Source organism: Macaca fascicularis, chromosome 17 (assembly GCF_037993035.2).
Source record: "Macaca fascicularis isolate 582-1 chromosome 17, T2T-MFA8v1.1".
NCBI classification, from domain to species: Eukaryota; Metazoa; Chordata; class Mammalia; order Primates; family Cercopithecidae; genus Macaca; species Macaca fascicularis.
This window is the reverse complement of record NC_088391.1, coordinates 23240397-23257707: the sequence shown is the minus strand read 5'-3', so window position 1 is coordinate 23257707 and position 17311 is coordinate 23240397. Positions and strand designations below refer to the sequence as shown.

General features: G+C 40.2%; 1 protein-coding gene and 1 long non-coding RNA gene across 3 annotated transcripts in view; one reads left to right on the top strand and one right to left on the bottom strand.

Moving 5' to 3' along the window:
• Positions 1-17311, bottom strand: part of LACC1 (laccase domain containing 1) — a 145781-nt gene that overhangs the window by 42382 nt on the left and 86088 nt on the right. The window lies entirely within an intron of this gene.
• The window catches only part of LOC102116201 (uncharacterized), a 176331-nt gene that overhangs the window by 150368 nt on the left and 8652 nt on the right, over positions 1-17311 (top strand). The window contains exon 6 of the long non-coding RNA XR_006693745.2: positions 4964-5220. This is a non-coding gene — a long non-coding RNA (uncharacterized lncRNA). The remainder of the gene's footprint in view (positions 1-4963; positions 5221-17311) is intronic.

Genomic DNA, 17311 nt, shown 5'->3' with positions numbered 1-17311 from the left:
TTTTTCTTATTTATTTAGCAGAAAAGAATGCTATCAGTCTCCTTAGATGGAAGTGCCTATGACACTTGCCATGCTTTCCTTTTTCAATCATCAGCAGAGAATGTCTATTCTTTGCACTCAGACTCTCAGCACAAGATGCACAAATGACGATTCCAGAAAAGTGATCAGGACAAATGTGTGGGGAAATAAGACTGTTTTTTAGTTCAATCTCAGTGAATAATGTTTCTTCACACTGCAAATGTGGGTTAACATGGCAATAGTTATCTGCTAGACCCTGTGAAATTGCCTCCCACCCACTCCCTATTCCTGGGTTTCAAATTCTTATTTCCACAAAAATCTGCAGGTCAAACTACTTGGAATATGGAAGAATAATATTAAGGTGTAACTTAAATCTCAATGGTTTGTTGAAACATTGCTATTTAGTAAACGTGTATTTGTGGAGGAGGACTTCAAGGTTTTTTCCGCTTCAAATCCAAGTGAGATTTTAAAAAAAAGCTAATCCCCATTGTTTATTGTCAGAAAATCATCGGCCGCTTATTAAAGAAGCTGATGCAAGAAAATGACGTTTGCTCTTCTCAGATGTTAACCAATGGAAGCAAAGTCCACTGTTTGACCCCTGGGTGTCCTGTTATTTAACAAAGATTTCTGATGCCTTTCTTTAGGAAGGTGAACATATCTACCAGCAGAATGTAGGTATTAAATCTAGTGGTCCTTTGATAGTAAGAATCACCCAGGTGTTTGTTAAATATACAGATTACCAGCATTCTTCAATGACATTTCCCATTCAAACAGTGTGTATCTGGAGCCTCAGGCACCTAAATTTTTAACAAGCTCTTTAGGTGAAGTTAAGTAACTTGCCTAGTAGCACATTGCTGGCTAGAAGTCAAACTGGAGCTAGATCCAAGTTTTTTGACTTTTAGACCAACAGTATGGACAATTCTGTGATGTATCAATTTTATCATGGAAAAATAGCAAAGTTGTCAGGCAAAGAAATACAGGATGGTATACCTTTAAGGCAGCTATATTTACATGAAGCTTAGGTGGCAGTGCAACTTGAGAGTACTACCGAGCCATCACTTAAGGTTCTAGTTTTGAAGACCATATGCTATCCTTCTAATTTTAGTAACTATTTTTAACTTTATAAGTTTGTGATAAAACTAGGCTATCCCCCTATACAAATCCCCCAAATGCAATGGTCAGGATTTCACAGTCCAGTCATCACAAAATGTTCAGAAATCCAGCCTATTCTACTTCAAATCTCCATTTCTTCTTTGTCCCACTTTCTAGGTTCTCTGAGAGTTCATAGGTATCTCAAAGGAAGGAGTCTAGTTTACTGTATGCCAGTAAGGAAAACATATCCATGCCCCTCCCTCGCAGTATCTACAAGTCCAGGACAGAGTCTTGCTTTCATCACAGTGACAATTCAGGGGTGATCTGGGCCATCCTATAGTGCCCTCCTTAGGGATATCTTAAAAGCCTGCTTCTATTTTACTTATTTTAAAACCAGTGAGTGACTTAGAAGGTCTTCTCTTTTATTGCAGATGCGCAGGGCAGCTTCTGAAGATCAGCAATAAAAGAGGCTCCCAGCACCTCTGGGTATGGCTTTTTGGGTTGAAGTCCATGTAATTTCCTCTGCCAGACCCTGGGGCTGTCCCAGGATGGCTATGGGCAGGATCTGGATGGAGCTGGGTGGCAGAGATGGACTCTAGGACACCCCACAATAAAATATATTTTGAGGTCAGCTCAGAAATAGAAGTGTTTTTATAAATTTCTTTTCAAATTTCAGTTTTAGTTCTAGCTCCTTGCAATAAAATTCCCTACTCCTAGGACTTCTAGTCAGTATCAATTTCATACAAGAAGTCTCAGCCTATTTCTTATATGTATATTCTCTTCTTCATCTGAACTTGGGATGCTCCCAAATGATGCCCAAATTTGGTACATTTAAATGAAGTCAAGCAGGAGGAATTCTCAAAAAAAAAATCATTTTATCCAAAATAGCAGTAAGCCTCATATTGGAAGGTCACCAGCAAAGACTATCAAAAAAAACAGAATTTAAAATTCATAGTTAGGACCTACATGATATGCTTTAGCAGCACCAAAATTTATTCCTGAAGCTAAACTATTATTTTGTGTGACTGTTCTGCAACCAGTCATGAACTTCTTGGGGACAGAGACTGTTCGTTCTTCATTATGTGTCCTCAGCACTTAGCCCACTGACAGGCACATAGTGAAAGTTTAACACATGTATACCGAAGAAACAGATTGCGAAAAGTTGTCTTTTCTGAATTGTGCTGGATGCAAGTTCAGGGAAAGTGAAGGCAAAAGCCAAAAGCACACACTATTGCTGACTTTTGAAAGTAATGGGTTGGCCAGGTGGGGTGGCTCACGCCTGTAATCCTAGCACTTTGGGAGGCCAAGGCGGGTGGATTGCCTGAGCTCAGGAGCTTGAGATCAGCCTGGTGAAACCCCACCTCTACTAAAAAAAAAAAAAAAATTAGCTGGGCATGGTGGTGTGCACCTGTAATCCCAACTACTCGGGAGGCTGAGACAGGAGAATCTCTTGAGCCCAGGAGGCAGAAGTTGCAGTGAGCTGAGATTGTGCCACTGCACTCTAGCCTGGGCGACAGAGCAAGACTCCATCTCAAAAACAAAAAGCAAAAAAAGAAAGTAATGGGTTAAAAGACTACAACACCATATATGTGTTGTAATGAACCTAGAATGTCCTAAAATATATTAAGATTTGGGCCCTGGTGGTGGAGCCAGGGGGAGCTGAGAGAAGCACTCTGCAGAAAGAATCTTCTTGTCCTTTGTTAACTGTAAAATCCTCAGCTCTCCCGGAAGTAGCCCTCCTTTGGTGGAACTCCCTGTAACGTAGGGTTCACTTGGGGGGTATTTACCAGTAAGTCAATGTTCTCTGGGCAAGAACAGCAAGCAAAGTAATGCTAAGCCGATGGGCCTCTTAGGCCTAAGGAATTCAGGGATGACTACCTAGGTGGTTCAGTGGCAGCAGGAGCTGTGGGAAATGGACAAATGGACAAAACTGGTGTGAGTTTTTAAGCAATACCCAACTTACCTTTCTTGGTGACATTTTACAACATGCGGCTTTTTTGCTTGATTTACAGCCACATCCAAATCACTGCTGAAGCAGCTCCTCTGCTTCCTACTCCTAAATGCTAAATACCTTGGCAAGTTTGGCACATTCTTTACCGATATTACTCATAGATCTTTTCACTAGAGATTTGACATTTCTTAAGTAATGCCTGAGACGACAAATTAGCTTGGAGTCAATCTTCCCATCTATTTTTATGCAACGTTTGTTTCCATTTGACTATAAATAGAAAAAAAATTGGGGGAAAAGATAACTAGGAAAATTGATTTTTAAAATTCTCGCATTAAACCGGTTATACATGGATGGAAAACTGGGCTTGAAGGTTGACATTGAGCAGGTTACTTAGTCTCTTGCTGTCTCAGTTGTATCATCTGTCAAAGAGTAAGATTGGATTCAATAATTAAATTGTCATTTTAGGATTGGCACAAGGAAAATGAAATTTCCTAGCAGCTTTAAATTTTTTTTAAATAAAATTTCTATTAAATTTTAACATATGTATAAAGAAACGTGGCATATTGGCCAGGCATAAAATTTCTATTAAATTTTAACATATGTATAAAGAAACGTGGCATATTGGCCAGGCACGGTGGCTCACACCTGTAATCCCAGCACCTTGGGAGGCTGAGGCGGGCAGATCACCTGAGGTCAGGAGTTTGAGATCAACCTGACCAACATGGAGAAACACCATCTCTACTAAAAATACAAAATTAGCCAAGTGTGGTGGCACATTCCTGCGATCCCAGCTACTTGGGAGGCTGAGGCAGGAGAATTGCTTGAACCTGGGAGGCGAAGGTTGCAGTGAGCCGAGATCGCACCATTGCCCTCCAGCCTGGGCAACAAGAGTGAAACTCCATCTCAAAAAAAAAAAAAAAAAAGAAAGAAAGAAAAGTGGCATATTATGATGATCTTGCTTAATGAATTATCACAAAAAGAACTCAACTATCTAAGCACAACCCTGATGAAGAAATCAAACATTACTAGCATCTCATGCCTCTCTCATGGCCCATCCAATCCCCACCCTGCTCAGCCTTTTCCAAACATAAACACTTATCATTACTTCTAAAACCACAAATTAGTTTGCTTTTGAACTTTATAAAAATGAAATTATACCATATGTTTTTTAATGTCTGTAAGACATATATTGGTCTATAATTTGGCGCTAATCAAAATTCAGATTTATCAACATAGGTGACCAAGGTTTTGGGCCTTCGTGCCTAAGCCTTTATGTCATTCAGAATTACTCCGTATGTGGGGAGGGAAGTGACTCTATGTATTTTGAGCTGAACAATATTTAATGTACATAATTAGAGTTTCACATAACCATTGAAAGAGCTGGGGAGGCAAAGGTCAAGAAGGCCACTTTAGGAGACCTTGTGGTATAGGGATCACAGAGAAACCACCGCTGATGACATCGGCTGCCTGTCCACGGGAACCCAGAGCCAAAGGAAGCCCTCAGTGAAAATCTCAGCTCCCCAGCCAAGACTGTTGCAAGAAAAAACACATTCTCCTTCTCTTCCACCTTTCAAATCTCATGTGAATTCTTCCTACTGGCAGCTTTAACCCAGAATCCGATTCAGGAAAACGTTCTGTGACCTAGGGAAGAAGAACACTGAGAAGGGCAATGAAGACGCGGAGCTAAAAGCAGGTAACGTGGCCAACACTTAGTTATAAACTAGCTGGTGGAAGCAAATTGGCCTCTCTGCATTTCTAATCTTCTAGTCTCTCCTAAGTCTTCAGATCCATTTCCAATACAAATCCTATAGTGCCCTCCTTAGGGATATCTTAAAAGCCTGCTTCTATTTTACTTATTTTAAAACCAGTGAGTGACTTAGAAGGTCTTCTCTTTTATTGCAGATGCGCAGGGCAGCTTCTGAAGATCAGCAGGCCTGTGCAGCATCATCTGAGGGTCCCCAGAATTAAAGCAACATGAAACTCTTCATACTGAGCATGGCCACTTCCCACTGACCATGACTCACAAATGGTGAGGCCACCTGACAGCGTTAAAGATAATTACTATTCCTCATCTTCTCCTAATAGAAACTATTTTCTCCCCTAATCTAGGTTTCCAATTTTAGAAGCTGCTCTGTCCTCATAAAAGAATTACCAGGAAGGTAGGAGGTTTGTTTGCTTGCTTTTCTGTGCATCTAAACACCCTGACAATCTAATCTCTGGAGAGGCTCAGTTACCAGGCAACACAAGTCATGCTCCAATTGTGCGGTCCTCAATCCACTTTTCCTGTGCTATTCCAGTTCAAAGTAAGAATACCAAAGGAGAGCTGCAGAAGATAAATGTGGATCTTTATTACTACAAGTAGATAACTGGGCCTGCTCACTCTTCTTATTGCTGATTAGAAATTCTGAGGCAAGTGCTTTTAAAAAGACTAGAACAGCACATTTTACCTAAGAGTAAGATTAAAGCTAGTAACCTGTTTTTCTTACAAGAAAGAAAATGGAAGCAGATAGCTTTTGTCTGGTGACAGTTTATTTTAACCCAGATGCTTCCTCCATTTGTAATTTGGCCTCATTTATGTTTTCAGAAACATTGCCAATTCAGACGGGTTTCTTGGGTAAGGACTTAATGGACAAGGTTAAACACAGCTGTTCTGGTGCCTGAACTCCTTAAGAGTCTAGCAGGACCAGAGCAAGTAAAATAAACTCAGAAAGGGTTGTCTGGATCAGTGTTTCCAGAGCCAAAATGAGTATAAATGAGCATGGAGTCAACAGGCCTCCTGGGCCAAGGTCAGAGGCAACCTGGGGACGTGAATTAACAGTGGAAGAACACTGCCTATAGTACATTTGCTATGAGACAGCACAGAATTGGACATTCTGGCCTTTAATCATCAGGCTATTGCAAGGAAAAGTGGTCCAGATTTAGTACTGTGTCAGCACTTTTTATAATAAATGCTTCATTTACTAGGAATTTAGCTATCGAGTTACAGATCATAAAAATGACACTCAAATGCAAGGTCAAACCGTAAACATTTATAATTCCTGTCTATTAGCTAAAATACACAGTCCTAATTATCCAGATGAAAGGGGTAATTGTTTTCCCAAACATTGCTTCAATCTCCCGTGATTTACAAAGTACTTTTACACACATCATCTCGTCACAGTGGTGTGTATGCCCTTGTTACACAGATGGATTGAACTGGAAATTGTTTCATTTGTCAGTTTTAAGTATCTTCCTTTTCCCTGTGGGGGGTTTCTGTAAGGTCTGATGGACGTATTATCATCTGGATCTTCCAGGCACATGGCACCTCTAAAGAGGCCGATGAACTAGCGCTATCAGTTCTAACACCTTAGGCAAGAATCCCTCAATCTCTCTGGGTTTCAGCTTCTTCATATGCGTACCGTAGATATGTTGTCAAAATTGTGCTAATCTTCACCAACTAATAAATGACAAGAATGAGATTTTTGTGGATATGGGACTTTAATACACAGTGAGAGGAATATAAATCAGCATGACTTTTTGCCGGTGTTATGTAATAAAATTTAAAATGTACATACCATTTCATGCAGAAAATTTATATCCAAGAATCTATCCCTATGAGGTAGTTACATAAATATGCAAGTATACACAAGATGTTCATCACAATTAGAAACAACCAAAATGTCCACCAACATGAGACTAGTTCAAAAAGATACGAGGTATTCATGCAAGAGACTCTATGCATCCACTGAAAAGAATTATGTAATTCATATTCGTTGACTCAGATAGAAGCTCCATCACATATTTTCAAGACAAAAGGAATTACAAAGCAGTGTGGTTGATATAATCCCATTTATGTGCAAATCAAATAAATTCCAGATTTCACTGTGGTTCAATTCAGCACAGTGTCACATTCACAGACATAACCCAGCAACAAAAAGGCATTACAGAGTGATTTCAGCCTTGGCTCTCCATTTTCAGAAAACATTAAAGAACGTACAATTCCTAACCCATAGCACCACATCTTAAAATAACATCTTAAAATAATCCCACCTTCTTCATCTTGTTCTCTAATTCTCACATTGTAATAGCTCCTGAAGGCTTTCTCCTCCCCAATACTCTTTTCTACTCTCAACCAAAGACATCACAATGATACCCAAACAGATCAGCCACTTCTCTTTTGTCCCTCTTCCTTCTTTCTTTGTTTTTTTTTTCCCTTCACTGATTACCACAATCCAAAAAATAAGGTGGAGAAAGAAGAAAATGCTAAGTAGACAAAATTTCCTTTCCAGAGAGTAGGAGAAAAAGAGGTTGACTATGCATATACTACAATGTCTTAACCTTGTAGCAAGCGCAAGTTATTTAAGTGATATCTACTGCATATATGCCTAGAAGCATCTGCAAGGATGTTGACAAAATTCTTAACAATAATTATCTCAGTTGGGATTTCCCTGTGAACTTTGCTTTTAATTTTATATCTCTCCTTATACATCTTTGAGTTACTCATGATGAACATGTTTTGGTTGTAATCAAAACCACGAAATAAACTCATGTCAACATGTAAAAAAAGAGGTTGTAATGATGCTCACAAGGAACAATAGACATGAAAAAATATACAATTTAAGTACAAAGTATAAGCATTTTAAATAAATACTATTGGACTATCTTTTCCAGTTTCCAACATAAATAAGCTCCATTATTTTGGAATTATTTTAATTATTCCTACATGTTAGAGTTGGTTAATTTCTGAACAACAGCCAAATACTCCCCTATGTTGCTTAATTTGTTGTTTTATTATCAATCAGCTCTGCTTAATTTGCGAGTGCACTGGGTTATGACTTGTACAGCATTTAATGATTTGCAAAATAATGTTAAGTATTTTAAACTCATTGCGATCATTTTTATTCATGTGCTCTGGAAGCCATCATTCTGAGGGGATCTCTTTGGAGAAGAAGGATTTGGTGTATGTATATTTGTATACATTTCAATTTCTCCACACCCACACATCCTGATACCTCTTTCTAAATATATGGCACTTATTTATTTTTATGATTCATGAGCCAGACAAATTTTCCTCAAGATCAATGTACTTGCCTGTGCAGTTCCCAACATTCTGACTCATGAATCTCCTCTTAGCTGGGGAAATTCTGAAGAGAAGTTTGCAACACGTTGCCGTGGGGCCCAGTCACACAGCTGCTAATAATAAGTGCCAGGCGGCCGGTGCTCCTTGTTCCTGAGAAGTGAGCTTGTCAGTCAGACTCCCCACCCAGAAATGCCAAATGGCACCCTTGCTTATGGCTGGAAATTACATCCTGGGAGTTTCAGAAAGCAGAATTTGTCCCTTAACTACTATATTTACACCTCAACACTTCTTCAGCGTTGTAACTAAATACCTGATTCAATTCTAGTCATAGACAACTTATAGCAAGTCTCTTTGTGAGGAGAAAAGAAATAACCACTGTTCAAAAATCCTAAAAGGCCTTGAAAAATTGGAAAAAGTGATTGGAATCAGGCTTCAGCAGGCTGGCTATAGAACAGAACCTTCAGAGTGGGGAAAGTACCCAAAGTAAGTGGAAAATGGCTATTTGGTCCAACAAGAAGTAGGTGTCAGGAAGGGACTCCACACTTCAGTGATATTCTATAAATATTAAGTGACATTTTAATACATTTAGCAGGGTATATCTATTGGCTTTCTTTTTATTCTGGAGAAGCTTGTATTTTTGTCCTTCAAAGGGTCACTTGAGCATCCCTCAGCATCCCTCAGTAATGTGAATAAGGGTGAGTAAGCTCCATTGAACTAGAACTATAATCTGATGGGACTCCTTTACCGCCCATTGTTTAGTGTGACCTGGGAAATATTGCTTCACTTTCTAGTAGGAAGTAGATCAACCTGCCCAGAAACCTAGGCCCTTCCACTCCTGAAGGAAGAACTTGGTGGGGTTATCACCCCCTGAGGGAAGCCTCCTCAGACTTCCCTCACTAGATGATTCTCCTTTTATGTAATTTCACCTTATAGCACTTCATCCTTGCCTTATCACAGTTGTGGCTTTGCATTTTATATTGTTATTCTTCATTTAATGTTTTAATCCTACCCTGGGCTTTAAGCAACATTACATCAGGCCCAAGGTTCTCTTTGTTTACTATTATATTCCTAATGCCTCACACAGTGTCTGACTCACATTAGCACTCAAAAAATCCAGTACCTGTTGAACAAATAAATGCATGAATTGAGAAGATCTTTTTAGAATAATACCAATCAAGCTCCAGGGACAGACAGCATTAATGTCCAAATTACAGGTATCACCAAGGTAGAAAGACCTGAAACCAGGAGACATGCCCTAGATTTGAGTTAGAAACAGAAAATGAGGTGGATGTTTAATTTCTATGATGTGGAAGACACTAGAACTGGTCCTGATCCATTGTTTCTGGGAAGGCCTGTGCTAGCACCTGGCTGGGTATATAATGAAAAAACAAAACAAAACAAAACCCATGTCTGTGGATGATAACAAGGGCTTCACACTTTATTATGGTCTAAAGTGATCTTAACTGAGCAATGGACAGGAAGTGACCTTCCCTTTAAGGATTGCTCCAGTCAGGAAAAGACTTTCTCAAAGCAGAAGATTTCACCCAGCCCCACTTCCATGTTCCTGGAAAGCATGCAGTGTTTAGCAACAAGAGCAGGCAGAGTCAAATCAATACACAAATCAGGCTTCACCTCCCTGCCTGCCTCTTCTGCTGGAGGGATCTAACATGTCACCTTACCCCATTGAGGTGCTTCACATCCAGTGGGTGGTACCCCATGGACTGTCACCTACCTTCCACTCATTTTCACCTGAATCCACCCTACAGGAGATAGCACCTATGAAAGTCACCACATGGGCCGGGCGCAGTGGCTCATGCCTGTAATCCCAGCACTTTGGGAGGCTGAGGTGGGCGGATCACGAGATCAGGAGGTGGAGACCATCCTGGCTAACACGGTGAAACCCTGTCCCTACTAAAAGTAGAAAAAATTAGCCGGGCGTGGTGGCGGGCACCTGTAGTCCCAGCTACTCGGGAGGCTGAGGCAGGAGAATGGCATGAACCCAGAAGGCGAAGCTTGCAGTGAGCCGAGCTCGTGCCACTGCACTCCAGCCTGGATGACAGTGTGACAGCGCAAGACTCCGTCTCAAAAAAAAAAAAAAGAAAAGAAAAGAAAAAGAAAAAAAAAGAAAGTCACCACATGAAGGAATTGACATCTTTATAATTCAAAGGTCAGTTGGTTTGAAGCCAGTGCCACCGAGTATAAGCCAGGCCACCCTCAAAGGACAATTTGTACCCTATATCCTGATGCCATTAACTATTCTTGCAACAGAGAACTTCCATCTCTGTATTTCCAGCAAGCCCAACCTCTGCTAGGAGCTTTTTTCCCTTCACCACCATTGTCCACCCACATGACTCAGAACAAGACTGAATTTCTCCCTTGCCAACACTTAACTGATTCCAGGATACAAGACAGCAATGACATTAGAGCTGAAAGAAGGAGAGACTGAGTGTCTGGACTGTCTGTTTTTATAGCCATTTAAGAACTTGTGTACCACACCCTAGGAACTTCCAGTGCAAGTTATTTCCACCCAAAACTAGGTAGAGAAGCAGTCTTGTTATATAAAGACCAAATGATAATATATCATTAAGCTCAGTCTGCCACTCACCAGTGTAACCTAGTTCTCAATCTTATCTGTTATCATCCAAAAATATAGATTGAATCTCATCACCCTTTGGTTAAAATTCTCCAGGTAATTCTCATTACCTACAGCAGGGGTCCCCAACCCCAGGACCGTGGCCTGTCGGTTTCCATGCCAGTCCGTGGCCTGTTAGGAAACAGGCCTCACAGCAGGAGGTAAATGGCGGGCCAGTGAGCATCACCACCTGTGCTTTCTCTCCTGTCAGAGCAGTGGTGGCATTAGATTCTCATAGGAGCACAAGCCCTATTGTGAACTGCACATGTGAGGGATGGATTTAGGTTGCACGGTCCTTATGGGAATCTAACTAATGCCTGATGATCTGAGGTGGAACAGTTTCACCCTGAAACTTCCCCCCTACTCCCTCATGCCCCCATCCCTGCTTCATACATCCTTGAATTTGTATTAATTGTACAAGTTTTAAAAATTTCTTCTTAGATATTTTAAGTTTAAAATAATATGTACTCAAAAATTCAAACAGTATAAACAGTACAAAGAAAAAATATCATGTTCCCCTATTCTATCTCCACATTGGAGGTAAACTGTTAATGTTTTAGTATGTGGCCCTTCAGATCTTCTTCTGTATATAAACTCGTATGTACTGGAGTTTCATCATAACTTAGCAAACCAACTAATGCAAACATGTAAAAAACACATAGAAACAGATGGAAGGACACATTAATACAAAGAGAAAGCAACATATGTCTTCCTCAGTAAATCATCTGCTTCTTTGATAAGAGAAGCATGCCTTGCTATTTGGTAAATCTCCAGGGCCTATTAAAATTACAGTATAGGAGCTCATTAAATGTTATATAAACAAAAAAAAGGAATAAAAAATGTCTTTAGTAAAGATCGATCTTTTCTTAGTTTTAATGTGCACCTGAAAAATATGCATTTTATGTGCCCATTGATACAGGGGACATTTGTCAAGCATCTGCTGAATGCTAGACATTGTGGCCCCTATGGCCATGAATTGGGGCAGGTATATACACAATAATGACAAATAGAGGTAAGGGCCACAAGAATATCAAAAAGGAAGTCCCACAGGCAATCAGAGGTAGCCAGAGAACATTTCCAGAGAGCCGTGTAAGCTTAGTATAAGTGACCTCCCAGTCAACTTTGAGGTGGGGGTACAGACGAGACTTGATTAGTAGTACATAGTGATTTTCATGGCCAATTTCAGGTAATCGATATAGTTAAGAATCAGTTCTCTTAAGTCAATACAAGCCTTCTCCAGCACACCATTGAAACAGGTAATGCCAGTCACCATTTTGGAAACCCCCTTTCTCCTGTCACCACAACCTTCCAGTGCCACATCATTTCAGCTACTGCACCCCTCCCATGCACTCTGCAAGTGAAACAAGGTGTTCTGTGGGATGTCTGGGCAAATGGAGACTGGGGACAGTAGAGAATTACTTCTAGACCTGATTCAGTTTATGGAAGACAGCCCTCTCCAGGGATATATGCTTTTTGTCTATCTTACTGGCCCTCAAGGTGTCCATTCCCCTGTCTTTTCCCTTTCGCATGGCTTGAGCTGATGAGTTCCTCACCAATACTTCCAACCCAGTTTTGTTTAATGAGCCAGAAATCTCTCAGAAAGACAAGGAAAGCCAGTGGCGATTGTATATTGTAAGTAGAGTTCGACTCTAACCAAGTTCCCATCCCCTGAGACTTCAACCTGTGTATTTATATATCAGATTTACAGTGGAATACGTGGCCTGGAGTCTGAGAGATGAATCAGAGTGTATTTTAAGAAGTATTGGACACATCTTCAGATTATATTTTTCTTTGAAGCCAAGAACAAAGTGTACCAGCTATGCCATGAGAAGTTATCATTTCAAGATCCTGTTTTGAGAAATCATACAGTATAAGTTTCTAGAAGAGGGACTTTACAGGAATTAGTCCATATGAGTCCAAAATATTTTCAGTAGGAGTATTTGGGTTTTAGCTCCATCGTTTATCACAAATCTTGAAAAATACAAACAACCAACAAAAAAACTCACATCCACCTCTTTGGGAGCTTGAAATGTGTTTTTCCAAGTAGGGCATCAACCTATATTCTCATTCATATATCAACCCAATATTCTCATTCCTCAGACTCAGACTTGCAAATGAGTGTGAGATTCTAATTTTACACTCAAAATAAACCGTGAAAACTAGTATGTCAAAAGAGGTCCCTTGGAGAATAAATCATGCCTTCAAGGATAAAAACAAAGGGTGGGGAATTGTGGAGACAAAATTTAATCCAATCCAGTTAAAGTCAATGAAACAGTATTTTTTGTTGTTTAAATTAAGAATATCAGTGTACTATCCCAGAAAATTACCAGTGTATTTATTCTTTTTCCATGGAAGATTTCAGACATGCGGTATTATTAAAGTAATTAAATTACTGACACGGAAAAGAAAGCAATGTTTTAAGATGAAGTATAATGCATCAAAAACCAAAGGCTGAAGCAAGAAATAACTCAGCACAAGAAATAGACCCAAGCAACAGATGAAAGCTGGGCTGGATAACCTTTCACACAATTCCCAGCCAGGGCCAGCTTCATGAACATGCTGCCAGTGCAGTCTCACAGGGCCTCATTCTCACAAGGGCCCCGTAACGCTCTGTGGTTGTCATTTTGAAATTCTCCATTTTATCTTTGAATTTGTGTTTTTGAAATGAAGTCTAATTAGGCAATGGAGCATGTGCTGGTTTCTTGGAGCCTTAGTTCACAGGAGGGCCTATCTCCTGCCACTTCCCTGGGGAGGATTCTCAGCCGCCCACTCTTCCACTCCCTGGTGCCTAAGGCCATGCCCAGCCTCCCCTTCCTGACCCTTCCTAGACATGGCTGCCACCCTCTGGCCCCTTCTAAGGCTGGGCACAGGAAGGATCTGAGCGGAACTAGTGTGTCTGGGCCAGGGTGTGCTGGTGGCTAATCCCACCCTAGGCTGGCAGTATCACTGTGCATTAGGAAGATGACTTGCATCTTATATTTCATAGGGTGAACTGCATGTGTAGGATATACCAACCTTAGTAAATTCCAGAAAGGGTCCTTGGCAGTCTCTTTCATTCACTCAATCAATATCTATTATGTGCCGGATATAATGCTAAGCCACTCAGCATACATTGTGAAAGGGAGCTTAGGGTCTGATAGAAGAAAATGGAGAAGAGGAGGGAGAAATAATGTCAACACAGTGTTATAGTTGAGGAATAGGAAAGATACAATGCTGTCTCAGAGAAGAAAGTGATCCACCCTAGGGACTTAGAGAAAGGTCAGAGAATGAACCTTGGTTGTGAAGGATAAGTGGTAGTTTGCCAGGCATGGGCATGGCGGTGGTAGAGTGGGGACAACTCAGGCAGAGAGAGCAGTAAGCACAAAGATGTGTCAGGAAAATTAGAAACACATGCTTGGAGAACTTTCTAGGAACATGCACTATTTTTCATAACGACTGAGAAGAGACAAAAAAAGGAAGGGAAGGGAAGGAGGGAGGAAAGAGAGAGAGGGAGGAAGAAAGAGACAAGAAAATAGAAAGAGAAAGAAAGAAAGAAAGAGAGAGAAAGAAAGAGAGAAAGAAAGAAAAAAGAAGAAAGAAAGAAAGAAAGAAAGAAAGAAAGAAAGAAAGAAAGAAAGAAAGAAAGAAAGAAAGAAAGAAAAAGAAAGAGAAAGAAAGAAAGGAAGGAAGGAAGGAAGGAAGGAAGGAAGGAAGGAAGGAAGAAAGGAGAGAGAGAGAAGGGGAGGGAAGGAAGGAAGGAAAGGAAAGGGAAAGGAAGGGAGAGAAAGAGGGAGGGAGGGAGGGAGGAAGGAAGGAAGGAGAGAAAAAGAAGGAAAAGAAAGAAAGAAAGAGGGAGGGAGGGAAGAAGAGAAAGAAAGAAAGAAGAAGGGAGAGAAGGAGGAAGGAGGGAAAAAAGGGAGGAAAGGATACAAAAGGAATCAGGTTTGCTGCTTGTCTGGAGTTTGAGTGTGGAATTGGGATCCAAGAGACAATCAGAAGCTGTATTTTAAAATGGAAAGCTAGTGTACAGATTTTGGGAGAAGCTGGATGGAAAACTTCACTTTTACAAAGTGAAGTTAAAAACGCTTAAGGCTCTCCAGAATCTCTCTGAGGTCTTCAGGATAAAATCTAAACTCCTTTGGTGAGGTGCATATCTGTTTTTGGTTTGGTTTGGCTTCGGTTTATTTGGGGTTGTTTGTTTGTTGCTTTGCTGTTCTAGCTTCTTCTCCTCCTTCCTAACTTTTTGAAAAGTTGCCATTCCCCATTGTGCATAGGTTTGGTGGGGTAAAGTCCAAGAATGAAACTGTTACTGTACTATATTTTCTAGTTCCCATTTCTTGGCATTTTAGAGCTCCCTTGATTTCTGACCATTGCCAAGCCCTTGTTCTCAAGCCTATGATCAGACACATTAGAAGCATGATGTTCTACTAATAACCTTTTATGCACAGATAAACCCAGTCCATTTCAGTGGCTTTCAGTCATTTTGACCATATGTATTTATTTTCAATTGCTGCCATAACAAATTATGCCACATGCTTGGCAGCTTAAACAGTACTTATCTTTACAGTTCTGAAGGTTGGACATCCAACATAGGTCTCACCTGGCTAATATCAAGGTGTTGGCAGGACTATTTTTTTTTTTCTGGAGACTGAAGGGGACAATCCATTTCTCTGCCTTTTCCAGCTTCTAGAGGCTGCCCTTGTTCCTCAGCTCATGGCCCCCTTCCTCTACCTTCAAAGCCAGCATTGGTGGGCTGAGTCCTTCTCACCCTGCTGCCTCTCTAGTTCTCTGTAGTTTTAATAAAGGTTTTGGTCTTTATACAAATTATAAAGATTCCAGATTATACCCACCTGGAAAATCCAGGATCATTTCCTTCTCTCAATGTCTTAGATACATCTGCAAAGCCCTTTTAGCAATTTAAGGTAATATATTTGCAGATTGCTAGGTTTAAGGCTAGGACATCTTTGGAAGCCAGATCATCCACTACATGAGGTGATTGAGCTTTGCATCATGACTGTAGGATGGTGACGTAGGATGACTCTGAATCATGCTGTCCACTGATGTGATGCCCTGAGAAGAGCAGAGCATTGGGTCTTCAGCATTGCCACTGAGGATGCATGGCCTGGGTCTGGGCATGGGGATCTGACAGATCCAGGTAGAGGGAAATTATACAGAATAAATACAGAATTAAAGACAAAGTACAGAAGTTAATACATCAAGGCCATGGGAGATGGGGAAAGAAGAAGGAGCTCTTTTGGATAGAAAGTAACTGAAGAGATGACAACTAGATGCAGTACCTGATTCTGGAGTGTGGCCTGGGTTCAGAAAGGGAAAAGAGACATTACAGAGACTGCTGAGGAAACTTAAATGGGGTCTGTGGATTGGAGGGTAGTGTAAGATCAATGTTAATTTCTCAGTTGGGAAGGTTGGCTTGCAGAAATGTAGGTAGTGTCCTTGTGTGGGGGTCGGTGGGGGGGAAGTACACAAAGGAGGATGTATAGATGATGGGGCACTATGTTTGCACCTTTTTGTCAAAATGATTCAGAAAAATACTAATGGTGATGGAGATTATACATACACACACACACACACAGAAAGACAGAGAGAGAAATGGAGAGGATGAAGGAGTAAATATGGTAAAATGTTAATATAGGGAAATCTGCCTGAAAGGGATATGGTGTTCTTTAAATTTGAAATTATTTCAAACTGAATTATTAAAAAAATGATGTATAAGGTTTATGTTTATTGAAATTGAAATATGTCCATGATTTATTTATGTAGAGTATTCCATATATTTATATGTTAAAAGAACTAACAGCCAGAGAATTATAGGTATTAACATTTTCCTTGTACTTCTTGAATTACTAGAGATTTTTATGAGCTTTTAAATTGTCCTAATCAAAGGAAAATAAAATATATTTCCATTTTGAAGCCAATCTTGTAAAAACTTCATAATTACAACTTCTTATTTGCAAAACTTTTCAAGTCTCTTTGTTTTCACAAATGGCAGGAGTGAAATTACAGTATGCCTACAAATAAATGCATGCATATAAGCAACTCATACGTAGGAAAGACACAGACATGTAGATGTAAAATCATCACTTTTTCTAAAGTATACATTTCAATAAGTTCTAAGCAGTGACCTAAAGTTGTCACTAAATGCCCTCAATTACATAATTATAAGTACTCAATTACATTAATAGTCCTAAGTCTTATAAGCCAGCAGCTCAAAAAATTAAAATTAAATCTAGTGACATTTATATAATACTTTACAGTTAATCAGATTATTTCATTAAATCTTCAGAATCACATTGTTTTGTCTTGTATTATTATTACACAAAAATCCATGTGTGCCCCAGCCCAGACCTCTCTGCATCATGAGACAGGAGCCAGCAAAAGTCTTTTCTCTCTTGGGTCATGAGAATATAGGAGCAATCAAACAAAACAAGAGTGGGAAGAGCAGGAATGTGATTAGACACTGTTTCTTTGAGGTAGGGTCCCGCTCTGCCACCTAGGCGAGAGTGCAGTGGTGCGATCACAGCTCACTGCAGCCTTGAACTCCTGGGCTCAAACAATCCTC